This window comes from Mastigoproctus giganteus, chromosome 5, assembly GCF_048544385.1.
Source record: "Mastigoproctus giganteus isolate SK-2022 chromosome 5, ASM4854438v1, whole genome shotgun sequence".
NCBI classification, from domain to species: Eukaryota; Metazoa; Arthropoda; class Arachnida; order Uropygi; family Thelyphonidae; genus Mastigoproctus; species Mastigoproctus giganteus.
In genome coordinates, this window is record NC_143579.1 from 112,075,951 (window position 1) to 112,090,700 (window position 14,750).

A 14,750-nucleotide genomic window follows, 5' to 3' on the forward strand; every position below is an offset into this window, starting at 1 on the left:
TCTCACCTAGGACATCCGCTAATGTTTCTTTAACACTTGATACACTTTGCCTGAAACAGAAAGCACTTAAACCACATGTATAGACACAAAATCAAGAGCTGGAAATAACGTGTCCACGCTGAACGGCTGCCATTAGGCGTCCCGGCGTTATGGTCTGGGGAATGTTTTCATGACATGGCATGAGTCCGCTGATACCTCTGGAGGGCACCCTGAACGCAAAGGGTTACCTATCGAATGTCGCCGATCAGGTACACCCGTACATGTTGACCGTGTTCCCTGGGGGCGATGGTATCTATCAGCAAGACAATGCGCCATGCCATGTCGCCAGAATTGTCCGTGATTGGTTTGAGGAGCACGACGAAGACTTCAAGCTACTCCCTTGGCCACCGAATTCCTCGGATCTTAACCCAATTGAAAATCTATGGGACCACCTCGATCGACACATCAGACGGATAGATCCTCCACCAAGGAATCTACAGCAACTCGGGGATGCACTGCAGTCTGTATGGTTACAGATACCCGTAGCAATCTTCCGCGGACTTATTGAGTCCCTCCCACTTCGGCTGGCTGCAGTGCATGCTGCGAAAGGCGCATATTCTGGATACTAGGTAGGTGGTCATAATAATGTGACTGGACCCTGTATTTCGCCTTTAGTTCCACCTTTTCATTTGCTCATTACTTGTTTAGTAAATTTTGCAGTCTTGAAAGGGGTGGGGGAAAGCCATTGAGAGGCCTGTTTCTTGCTAAAGAAGTCATAGATATGTTTTAATTTAAAGCAAGCTTATTGGGTATTGTAAAAAGGCTCATACATGTAGGCAATACAAAAGTTGTGGAGCAGGTCTGCGAAACCATTTCAAAGTCGCTGACTAAAGCTATAAAAATCGGTTTTGGGTCACATTTAAGCAATAGATTATTAACCATTTTACACAATAATTACGCTCTGATATTTCAATAATTATAATAACGCTTGAATTTCATGTCTTCAACAAAACATTTAATTGCAAGTAACTCTAAATAAGTTCATTTTGTATTCCGATTGCATCAAGCGAATGCCGATTTTTTTTTTTTTTTTTTAATATCGATTGCTGCGCATGCGAAATGTTCTTTAATATTTGTTGAAATTGAGTTGTAATAATAGTGCTTTACTGCGTATGCTGTATTAATTTTGTTTTGGATAGTGATCCACATTTTTATTGTGTGAGAACAGTTCTGTAGATAATTGGATGTCCGATGACCATGCCACAGATAGAATAAGACGTGAAAAAGACGCACGAATAAAGAGGATATCACTTATAATGATGTTCAGTGTATTCAATGAAGATACAATATTTTGCAATAGCTTCCATAGCTTAGCATCTATTGTGTTTTACCCTTTCAGGAAAGCTTGCGTGATTGCATGTGTTCGTGCTTCGTTTATCTCCGTGTGTTTGATTTTGTTTGCTCTGAGATCGGGGACAGTGGTGACGGAATGAGATCTAGTTAAATAGCCTTTTAAAGAGGTAAGCACATGAATGCGATTGTTTGTTGAAGGGATTATCGGGTATTTGTGTTTTATTTATTCATCTCACGTAACTTCAGATCGATTAGAAAAATATTTATCTACTGTGACCTGTAATTTGTCAAACTATCTTTATCTTAGGTTGCAGTCAGGGCTTTGTGTGTATAATTCCCCCAGTCCCGATTGATATATAGAATTTTTTTTTTTTTTGGATTAAAGTTGATTACTTTCACGAATATAATAAGAATAAAGGATGACGCAATATTCATCATGGCTTGCCGTACAACCACATCTGTGAGCAGAAAAGTACTTTTTCTTAGTTCCTTTACTAGGAACTAAGTAAAGGAACTAAGAAAAACTGGGTAACTAGTCCTAATATGGCAATCGTGTCTTTTGACTGGGCTGACCCGGAATAATTCATTGGGGGGGGGGGACTCTGCTCTCTCCGCACAGTCCCGATTGATGTGGTCTTAAATTCCTCAAGTCACAGGTGGAAATCAAAGCTAGCCCTCTCCAAACAATTGACAAATGGCGGAATCCTGTACCCACTGAACTGCCACGAAGATTGATATACAGTAAGCTCTTTAAAATCCGGCCCCATCGAGGTAGTTGGTTTTAGAGATGTTGTGGTTCAGCAGTTTTAGAGGAGCCCATTTTAATAAATGTTAAGTACATTTAATTTAAAGTATTCCCAAATTATGAAGTGCTGGATTTTACAGAGTTTACTTAGTACTATACGTACATTACATTAATTATATCTCTAAACATTTATAGTGACTGTCTTCTCCATTCATCTGTTTTTACAGGTAGCAGGATTGCATTGGTCTTGATTTTCACAGTGGAACAAACTTTTGCTCTAATCAACTTTGAAAATTGATTCCGTAAACCGCATTGCAGTTCACATCGAACAACTTGACAACTGTTTTGTCGGAGTGTTGCCACCAGACCCTCACTAACAAGGGACCAGTTAGTCCTAAAACAGGATTATGATCGCTGTTTCGTCTTTAAACAAAAGAGCAAACTTTTTGGAGAGGTCATCTGTTTGATTGCAACTGGTTGCAACGAAAAGTTTGTTCTGCAGTGAGAATTCAACAGCATAGTCTATTCGTTTAAAATCCTGCTGGTCGCAAAAACAGATTAAAGGGCAAGATAGCCTTTCAAGGATCTTTTAAAGAAAGAAATGTCACTTTTTTTTTTTTTGCATGGCTTCTTAAAGACAAATTGATTGTTGGTACAAGTGCCGGATTAATTTCTGGATTATAAAATGTGGTTTTTTTTTTTTTTTTTTTTTTTGTAAAATGAGCCTGATTGCAAAGTGCTGGATTTTACAGTTTACTGTAGTATTTTATGTATACATTCGTACAGTATACATGCTGTGTCAGTGCTTTTTAATTCGTGCTTATTTTAAAAGATATATTTATAATTTACTAGCCGAAAATCTCATTTGGAAAGGTCTTTTTCTGAATTCCTTTGGAAACTCTCTGAAGAAATTCTTAAAAGTCTAGCCACTTGAGGTTGTACTTGGCCGATCTCAGACGAAAGGACCCCGAAATAACCCCTGAGTTATTTCGGGGGTTTTAGCTTACGCAACATGAAATAGATCGGCTCATTAGTACGTATACACGCCGCGCACAAGCATAAAAACTGTGAGATCAAACTACACCAAATGACACACAATAACCAAAGTAGTCAATCTGTCGAAGAAACCTCACACTACTAACCAAGCAACTAACCATCCAAAAACAAGTGAAACCTTCACGGGAAAGTTTTTTTGCTTTCAACTATAATCTTTATATCTGAAAATTTTTCGACAAACTTCAATTGTATTTTTAGAGAAAGAGAGAGAAATCAATGAGATGAAATGCAGGCATGCATCCCACACTATTTATCATGCCACCACATCTTAAAGCTAATATGTAGAAAAAAGGGTAGTAATAGCAAATGATGCAAGAAAGCAAGCTTATACGAGTAAGTACTTCAGTAAAAAAAAAAAAAAAAAAAAAAAAAACCCTACACAGTTCATCCATCTGTACCCTCCAAGAATTTGTCTAGTTCTTTCCTGAATTTATTCGACCCATCCACTTCCACAACAACAGATGGAAGTCTCTCTCTCTCTCAGGAGCAAAACATGGATTTCGACAACTTTCCCCCGATCCAGACAGCAAATCCTAACTCATTGGATTTGCACCATCCCGATGATGACACAAACACCAGAAAGAGACTGAAGACGGATGCTTGCAGGATAGAACATCCTACTTTCCTGATCTTGCATTCTTTAACAAACCAGGCCATAGGCAATCTATCTCCATTTCTCATACAGAAATGTCTGGAAAGTGTAGCAGGTTCCCCAAAAATGGTGAGACGTCTAAAATCTGGCGACCTACTGGTTGAGACCACCAGTTCCAAACACTCTGAGTCCCTTCTGAAACTCTCCACATTTGGTGGAATTTCAGTCAAGGTGTCACCACATGCTACACTCAATACCTCCAAAGGTGTCATCTCAGAATGGGACCTAATGAATGTCTCAGAGGAGGAAATTGTAAATGAATTGCAAGATCAGAAGGTCACACAGGCGAAAAGAATTATGCTGAAGAAAGATGGCGAACTTATCCCAACTCGAAGCATCATACTGACATTTAGTTCACCAAACCTACCTACATCGGTGAAAGCCGGGTATCTGAACTGCCGCATTCGCCCGTATATTCCAAATCCATTAAGATGTTATAAATGTCAGAAATTCGGACACTCCCAAACAGTCTGTCGAGGTGATGCTGTATGCCCTAACTGTGGCTCGAAGGAGCATACCCAAGCTGAATGTAAATCACAGTCCTCACTCTGCCCTAATTGCAAAGGCAACCACCCAGCCTTCTCTAAAACATGTGACCAATGGAAATATGAAAAGAAAATTCAGAAGTACAAGGTAGAAAAAAAAGTCTCATTTTCAGAAGCAAGGAAACAAATACAGCAAGTGATACCAAAACATACATATGCTGATGCTACCAAAAGATTTCATACAATATCTGTTCAGACTGACACATCAATACCACCAAACATTTCTATTTCTGAGTGGGCTCGATCTATACTCTCTTCCGTACCACAGTCCTCAAAGCAACAGACTTCAACCAGATCTTGTAACACACCAGTTACGATACCACCTGTTGCTGCTGCAACTTCCGTAAGACCTGCTCAAAAAGAAAATGCTGATCCCATTAATAAGCAGCATGCTGAATCCTCTTCCGCTATGGACACAAATGAGACTTGCAATCAAGAAGAAAATGAAACCATTTTGGAAATCCATCCAGAAGACGAAATAGAAACCAGACCTGTTTTTTCAAAGAGAGAGAAGATGAAAGCTGACCGCCTGAAACAGATTTCCAAAAAGCAGACAGATGCAGCTACTCCATATAAACCCAAACAATGAAAAACATCGTACAATGGAATTGCAGAGGCTTTCGCAGCAATATTGACGACATCCACGAAATAATTATGAACCATAATCCAATTGGAATCTGCTTACAGGAGACATATTTAACACCGCAGTTGTCTCCCTCGATAAAAAATTATACTCTCTTTCGGCAAGACAGACTTACAACCACAAATGCTCATGGAGGGGTAGCCATACTCGTGGACTCACGAGTCCCTTGTAAACGCATTCCGCTACAAACTGCCATTGAAGCCGTTGCCACGCGAATAGCGATTGGCATTAACCTAACACTGGTTTCCATCTACCTGCCACCCAGTGATCCTTGTACGTTTCAAGAACTTCAAGATCTCATTTTGCAGTTGCCAACTCCTTTCTGTTTATTGGGCGACTTCAATGGACATAATCCATTGTGGGGATCTCCCAACACAGACGCCCGAGGACAACTGATTGAAATGCTTGTCGACAGACAAAATCTAACCATATTAAATACAGGCTCTCCAACTTATTTCCATCTACCAACAGGATCAGTCTCTGCAATAGACCTATCCATCTGCTCTCCTATCCTCTTTCCTAGTATTGAGTGGACTGCTCTGGATGATCCACTCAATAGTGACCACTACCCAATAATCTGTAAAATACAAACTTCACTCTGCATAACTTCAGAAACCAGCAAAAAATGGAAATTTTCTAAGGCAGATTGGACAAAGTACGCTTCCCATGTATCCTTTGACAACCAGGTCATTGAATATCAACCAATTGACAAAGCTGCCAACCATATTACAAAACAGATCCTAGTAGCTGCATCTACTGCCATTCCTCAATCACAGTCAAGCATCCGTAAAAGCAGAAACTACTGGTGGAATGAGGACTGTAGAAATGCAAAAAAAGAAAAAAACCGTGCTTGGAATTTATTCCGTAAATACCCTACCACTGCTAACTTGATAAACTACAAAAAACTTAGAGCTAAGGCCCGCCATATTAGGAAAAAAGCAAAAAAAGACTCTTGGATTCGATTCGCAACTGAAATTAATAAAAATACTGACGTAAGAATTATATGGAAAAAAATTAGGCAATTAAATGGCAAATTTCACCCATTGTCCTCCCCACTTATCACCTGGAACGGGTTGGAACTGTCTACTCCTGCAGAGATTGCAGATGCCCTAGGCGCAGTATTTTCGCAGTTATCTCAATCAACAGCATACGAATTATCATTTCAAAAGATTAAGACTTCAGCCGAAAAATCCCACCTGAATTTCAGAACCAAATCCTTTCTACCGTACAATCAACCACTCACTATGCTAGAACTTCAAGAGGCTCTATCCACTGCAAGGAACAGCGCTGCTGGCCCTGATGGAATATACAACATAATGCTACAGCATCTAGATAATAAATCGCTATCTTCCCTTCTGACATTCTATAATCGCATCTTCATGGAACATTCATTCCCCAGTTCTTGGCGTCACTCTTTTGTACTGGCAATACCCAAACCAGGGAAAGATCTCTCTATGCCTAATAATTATAGACCCATTTCTCTCACCAGCTGCTTAAGTAAAACCCTAGAAAAAATAATACACCGTAGACTAACATGGTACCTTGATTCCCAAAACATAATATCTGATAATCAATTTGGTTTCAGGAAAAACCGATCATCACTGGATCTTATGATCAAAGCAGAAACTAATATTAGGAATGCATTTATTCAAAATAAGCATCTCGTCATGGCATGTCTCGATATAGAGAAAGCCTTTGACACCACTTGGCGTTTTGGCATCCTGAGAGATCTATATTCCCTGGATCTGAGAGGTCACTTACCTCTTTTCATACAGAATTTCCTACAGCAGAGGACCTTTCAAGTTCGCTATCGGCAAGTCCTTTCCAAAACATATATACAAGAAGACGGAGTCCCTCAGGGCTCTGTTCTTAGTGCAACTTTGTTTGCAATAAGAATAAATCAGTTGACTAAAATTATTCCCAATACAGTGACTTCATACCTATATGCTGATGATCTGACGGTCTCTTGCAGTTCACAAAACATGAGTTTTATTGAGAGGCAACTTCAAACATCAATCAATAATATCGAACTATGGATGACACAGAATGGTTACCGACTGTCCTATCAGAAATCTAGTGTCATTCATTTTTGTAACAAACGAAAGATGCACCCAGATCCTGAAATACATTTAAGAAACCAACCTGTCGCAGTTGTGAACAGCGTTCGTCTTCTTGGTGTGATTTTTGACAATAAATTGAACTTTAAAGAACACATTAATCATCTACGGACTGTTTGCCAGAAAAAAATGAACATACTAAGAGTTATTTCTTCTACATCGTGGGGTGCAGATCGTTGCACCTTACTTCACTTATATAGAGCCCTAATCAGATCTCGCCTTGATTATGGTGCCCCGGTGTACGATTCCGCTAGGGAAAGCGTGTTAGCACTACTTGCCCCTATTCAACATTCTGCCCTCAGGATTGCTGTAGGTGCTTTTAGAACATCGCCAGTACAAAGTCTTTATATTGAAACACATGAACCTCCCCTCAGACTCAGGAGAAAGATGTTACTCCTAAATTATGCTGCTAAAATTCAAAGTGTATATACTCACCCCATTCGGCCAATACTTAATGATCCACAGTTCTCTATGCACTATAGAAACAAACCTAGAGCAGTTCAACCTACTGGTATCAGATTGCAAGCATTATCGCAAACCTGGAATATACATCTTGACAAAGTCTTCCAAAATTCAAACAGTGCAGATCCTCCATGGTATTCTATTAAAGTATCCTGTGACAGCTATTTCCTAAACTGGGGAAAACATTCGCTTGCTAATATCAATATACAGCAACTTCATACTGCTCACACACAAAATTATCCACATTTTACAAAAGTATACACTGATGGATCAAAGTCTGAAAGTGGAGTCGGGGCTGCAGCTGTCTTTCCCTATAACACCATCTCTGTTTCCTTGCCCACTGAATGCAGCAGTTACACAGCAGAATTATGGGCCATCAACCTTGCCTTAGAAAATATCCTCCATCTGTCAATCCAAAAAACTGTGATATATACAGACTCACAGAGCGCACTTATAGCCTTGCAAAATTCCTCCTCGCCAACACATCCTGTAATAGCAATAATAAAATCTCGGCTGATGCATATCCAAGAGCAACAGCAAGTAGTCATCTTTTGTTGGATCCCAGGCCACATGGGGATATCAGGTAATGAAAAAGCGGATTATGCAGCAAAACAATCATCCAACATAACATCTACAAATTACTACGTTCCATACATTGACTACAGATCCTATATAAGACATGTATGTAAGGAACAGTGGACACTTCTATGGCAAGCTCAACCGCAGAACAAGCTCCTGCAAATAAAATCTGAACCACAGTTATGGACTTCCAGTTTCCGTGCAAGCAGAAGGGAAGAAGTGCTCCTGTCCAGAGCGCGAATCGGTCACAGTCACCTCACCCATCTTTATCTACTCACAGGAGACGATCCTCCTAAGTGTACGCACTGTAACGCTTTTCTCACAATCAAACACATTCTCATTGATTGTACACTATACACTGACGCCCGAATATCCTCTTTCAGTATTATACGAAATCTTCAAGAACCTTTAACACTTCGTCATATTATAGGCAATGATGCAAATCTTCAAGAATTTTTCTGCTTCCTCAAAGAGATACAACTATATGATCGCATCTGATATGATTCTATAATCACAATGTCTGAACTCCATACCTTTGATAGGCGCAATATGGCCCTAGTAGCCCTTGCGCCAGAAATAACAATACCAATACCAATACCAATACCTCTCTCTCTCTCACTCTCTCTCACTCTCACTCTCTCTCACACACACACACACAACCATCCTTTTATCCATAGCAGTAACTTGCACTTAACGCCACATTCTCCAGTTTGTACAGCAGTCTTTTATGCGCAACAGTTATCAAAAGCCTTCCTGAAATCCAAGTATATGATATCAAAATTATTTTGCCTATTCAGTTTGTCCGCAACCTGAACAGGGTCATCAACGGTTAACCCATAGACATCAAGTGGCCCAATGTGATTCAACTCCTTTCTTCTACTGTTAATAAGAATAGAAGTCTTTGCCGTTTTTCTTTGCGAGAGACTTCTCATAATCTACCTTAGCTTGCCTAACCTCCTTTGTGACTTGATTACAGACTAATTTATATCCTATCATATGATATCCTTTACTCATTTATCTCATAATAACTTTACTTCAAGATGATTATCCCATTATTCGCACAATTAAGGTCTACCGTTACTTGTTGTATTAAGCTTTTTACCTGCATACATTGCATTATACCATACTTACATAGCATTAGCATGCAACGGCGTGTTGAACAGATACCTGTTCAGAATGCTATTTCAAAGATTAAATTAGATCAACATACAGAAACAGCATTAACCAGCAAATTAGTGGATATGAAGCAACCTCTGCAATACCTATCAAAAGTAAAAGAGAAATCCATTTTTGTGTTTTAGTCTGATGTAGATATGTAAAATCAGTGGCGTAAAAATGCGAGATACAATCAAGTACCCTGATTATTGTACTCTGTTTTCTCGTATCTCTTAAATCTTCGAGCATCGTATGGGCTGTCCAAGGAGAGACCGATTCAGGAATCAATAATAATCCTTGATTTGCATACATTCAGGAATCATCCATGTGCTAATAAAATGGTACTGTCATCGCACCCGCAGGAATATCTTTCGAACTGAAGTTTGAAATTTCAAAGTAACACAACTGTTTCTACTGAAAATGATAATACTACAGAAAGATTACTAGCGTGCGTGGCGCCTCCGTAGCCAGGTGGGAAGGAGCAGCAGTGCGTAGAACACGCTTCTTGATTAGACCGGGGTTCGAGCCCGTCACCACCAAATACGGAGGATGCGGAAAGGTTAGGGAATGACCACCGCATATCCCCGGAGCAATATGGTCTTAGTTGCCAATGCTCCTAAAAACCAAATAACAACAACTAGCGTGCGTAATGCTTGTTCAAAATATAAATCATTTCTGCTTAGGTGCATTATAGCCTAAGCTGCTCTTGCGCCAATAGCTTTTAAATAACAACAACAAATCATTTCTGCTCGCTTTTCTTTGGGGGAGAATGTAACTGACTTTTTTTTTCCCCTCAAGTGTTTGTTTGGTAAACTTGGGATATATCCTTAATAAAACAATGGGACAATTAAATGTAGTCAGATGGCATGCGTCAATATCGCATCGGCACTTCTGCCGCCACTAGAATCCATTATAATTGGATGTAGTGGTTTAACACCTAAGAATGCTTATTATAGAACCAGTTTGGTTTGCTGGCACAAGATCAACACGGAAGCGCAGCCCTAACCCAATAGCCTAGCTTCAGCAGGTCGTCAACACTGTGATTCACTGGCATGGTACAGGACAGGAGATTGTTAATATCCAGTAGAAATATGACTAGGAAGAGGGGATGGAAAATATTCTAACATTACAACAATAATATGTATACTGAACATTCAGTTACCATAATCAGGAATTGTGATTTCCTTTTAATGAATAAAAATGAAGAAACAGAATTAGCAGGAAAACTGGAACAAGACTTGTTATATTATAAGAAAATTAAAGTATTAAAAAAAGAATATAAATAGAAATAGCATCAAACTGCAAGTTGTGGATTTCTTACTGATTGTAATTTTATTTTGATTCGGGGAATTTTTGGGAGGGATCGAAATTAATGTAGCTTCATGAAATGAATGAAACTGTTTATTCTGAGATCAGAGATTAAATTAGATTATAAATATTAAGGGAACTATAAGTAGTATCAGTGTTGTCGTTCACATACGCTCGGGAGCAAAAATCACGCGACATCGGTTACATATAACAGGAGACAGAACGGTTGCAAACACCAGCAGTTTCATTAAATGGAAATGAATGGAGAAACTTTTTTTGCTGAACTGTCAATGTAGCGATGGAAAATATGCTATCTTAGATAAAGACTGAAGTCACACTAGGACAAAACCAAAAGAATAGTTGTGTGGTTTGCAGGAAGCGCTTGAGCATGACACTGTTCCCTATTGTAGTTTTGGCTAGGTGATTCAAGTTGCTTCTGTATAGATGGGAAAGTGCTCAAGAAGAATTAATACTAAACGTCTATCCCAGTTGGTGAGCAGGAAGGCGCAGCTCATTGGTTTGTTAAACTCTCTCTCGTGGAAAAGGCCTGGGTTTGATAAAGTGTTACTGTCATCGCACTCTCAGGAATACCTTCCGAACTGAAGAAGCCCAAAATTTGAGACTTTTATAGGCTTTTTCCATTTTAGTTGACTCGGGCAAAGTGCATAACTTTTACTTGCGAAGCTCGAGTTTTTCATCTAGGAAACATACAAATCAATCATGAAATAAAATAATTCCACACACACACACACACACACACACACACACACACACACACACACACACACACACACACACACACACACACACACACACACACACACACACACACACAATCCTGCTTTCATACTAAGTATTTCCATATTATATAATTCTTTTTTTTTTTTTTTTTTTTAATTTCGTTTTCTATAGTAATTATCCCTCATCCTTCTTTATTTAACTGTATATACGAGGTGCGGCAGTGAAGTTTCCGGACTGGTGCGATAAAAATAACACAAAGTGAAGGAACTCAATGTTTTTTTTTTTTTTTTAAGTAATCACCTGATTGAATGCACAGTTCTAAAAGCTTCTGAAAAGAGTCAGCGAAGGCGTCCAGAGAGAGATGATGTTTAGTTGGGCGGTCTTTGAAGCAATTATTATTATTATTATTATTAGCATTAGCATTAGCATTAGTAGAGGCATTTAATGCAAGAAAGCAAGCTTATGCAGCATCAGCCAAAAAAAAAAAAAAAAAAATCCACTTCCACTTCACCCCTCTGTTCGTTCAAAATACCTGTCCAGCTGAGCCTTAAACTTATTTAGGCTATCAACCTCCACCACAAGGGATGGAAGTCTGTTCCACCAACCAACCACCCGCTGGCTAAAGGCAAATTTCCGCACGTCTATCCTACATCTGTCTTTCCTCAATTTGAATTTATGCCCTCTCAGGTGATTTTTCTGAGCTAGAGGAAGAATCCCATCAGCATTGAGCATGCTTAAACCATTCAAGGCTTTATACACCTCTATCAGATCACCTCGCTGGTGCCTAGTCTCCAGACACTGTAATTTGCAAAACTTAAGCTTTTCTTCGTAAGAGCACCCCTTTGTTCCATTCACTAATCTTGTTGCCCTTCTCTGTACTCGTTCCAGCAGCTCTACATCCTTCTTGAAATGAGGCCTCCAGACCTGTATACAGTACTCTAGGTGTGGCCTGACCATCGCCTTATACAATGGAATAATCACCTCCTTATCCCTGCTGGAAAAATTCCTGTATATCATTGACAATACTCCATGAGCTACTCTTGCAGCCCGTCTGCACTGCTCAGAGAACTTCATATCTGCCTGCACAACCACCCCCAAGTCCCTTTCATTCTCTACCACTGTCAGTGTAGGCGCCTCCGTAGCCAGGTGGGAAGGAGCAGCAGTGCGTAGCACACGCTTCTTGATTAGACCGGGGTTCGAGCCCGTCACCACCAAATACGGAGCTTGCGGAAAGGTCAGGGAATGACCACCGCACCGGAGCAATATGGCCTTAGTTGCTAATGCTCCTAAAAAAAAAAAAACCAAACCAAACCAAACTGTCAGTGTAGTACCACAGAGTTGATACGTTGCTCTGGGGTTGCTGTTTCCCATGTGTAGTACTTTACATTTGTCAATGTTAAACTTCATTTGCCACCTCTCAGCCCATCTGCTCAACCTTTCCAGATCCTGTTGCAGCAGCATAGTGTCAGTAGTGTCCTTGACAACCCTGCCAACCTTTGTATCGTCTGCAAACTTGGACATTAAGCCCGATATACCATCATCAATATCATTTATAAATACAGAAAACAATAATGGACCCAACACTGAGCCCTGAGGGACTCCACTAATAACATCAGTCCACGATGAGCAGTGTCCATTGATTACCACTCTCTGTCTTCTCCCCCTCAACCACCCCTTTATCCATAGCAGCAATTTGCCTCCAATGTCACACTGCTCCAATTTGTGTAGCAGTCTTCCATGTGCAACAGTATCAAAAGCCTTTCTAAGATCCAAGTATATAATATCAAAGTTATTCCCTGCATCCAGTTCTTTTGTGACTGCATCATAGTATCCAATCAAGTTGTTCAGGCAAGACCTCCCCTTAACAAAACCATGCTGTGTCTGAGCTATAACTGAAGTCTTGTCTAAATGATCCTGCAGTGCTTCTTTAACCAGTGCCTCCATTAATTTTCCTGGAACAGAAGTTAAGCTCACAGGTCTATAATTACTTGTGTCAGCCTTTGATCCTCCTTTGTGAATTGGGGTCACATTTGCACATTTCCAGTCTATGGGTACCTCCCCTGAGTCCAAGGAAGCTCCCATAATTATGGCTAAGGGTTTGCTTACTTCCTTTGCTGCCTCCTTTAATATAACTGGATAGATCCCATCCACCCCGGGTGCCTTTCTTGTGTTTATCTTCAACAGTTTCTCCTCCACTTTACTCCCAGTTATTTCAAGATTCTGTAGCTTACTGCTAGAGTTGAATACACCTCTGGCATTCCCCTCGCTGAATAACTCCTCATGTGTGAATGTCGATGCAAAATATTCATTTAGTTTGTTAGCTACCTGAGCAGGATCATCAACACTTGACCCATCAATATCAAGTGGACCAATCTGATTCATCCCCTTCCTTCTAGAGTTTACATAAGTAAAGAACTCTTTGCTGTTTTTCTTTGCATCCCTTGCCAAGGATTTCTCGTAATCTGCCTTCGCCTGCCTAACCTCCTTTGTAACTTGGTTGCATAACAACTTGTATCTATCATAGGCTTCTGTGTCGTGTTAATTTGTATGTATCCCATGCATTTTTCTTCTCTGCCATATGCCTCATTAGTTCATCTGACATCCATTTTGGCCTAAACCTTGAACAATATTTCTTAGTTGGTATGTAAAGCCTAGTAGCTTCCAAGATAAGTTCTTTGAATGCTTCCCATTTTGAATTTGCTGTTGGTAACATCATCAGTTGGTCCCACTGTATAGAATTTAAATACTGTCTCAGTCCATCGTAGTCGCCTTTACGGAAGCAATAACCCTTCCCTTTACCCCTAATGGTAGTTACCTCTTTGAGTAAATCCCACTTCAGCACACTGTGATCACTGCCACCTAGTGGTTCATTTATCTGCAGATTCTTAATGCATGAAGAATCACTGCTGATAATCAAATCAAGAGTATTACTCCCTCTAGTTGCCTCCCGAACATGCTGATGTAGAAAACAATCATCCAATAAATCCACAAAAGTCCTGCTAGTGTGTGAGTAACCAGCCCCCAAATTCCAGTCAATATCCGGGAAATTAAAATCTCCCATTATAAGACACTCTGATTTAGTGGCCCACTCTATTTCCCTGTACAGTTCCTTATTATACTCATCAGAGTCATTAGGCCTATAGCACACTCCTACTCTCAATTGTGATCTCCCAATGTTTATGTCACACCAAACTGACTCCACACTGCACTGTCCAGCGATGTCGACTGGCTTCACTTCCTTGGTTTTTATGTGTTTCTTAACTAATAGCATAACCCCTCCTCCCTTCCTATCCTGTCTATCCTTTCTGTAGATTATTATTATTAGCCATACGGTGCAAGGAAGCCTGAGGCTTATGCTGCACCAGGCAAAAAAAAAAAAAAAAAAAAAAAATTCTGAATTACTCTGAGAGAGAGG

The 14,750-nt window shown here is 39.9% G+C and overlaps 1 protein-coding gene across 1 annotated transcript in view; it reads right to left on the reverse strand.

Annotated features, from left to right (window-relative positions):
* The window catches only part of LOC150085644 (uncharacterized), a 156,305-nt gene that overhangs the window by 105,528 nt on the left and 36,027 nt on the right, over nucleotides 1-14,750 (reverse strand). The window lies entirely within an intron of this gene.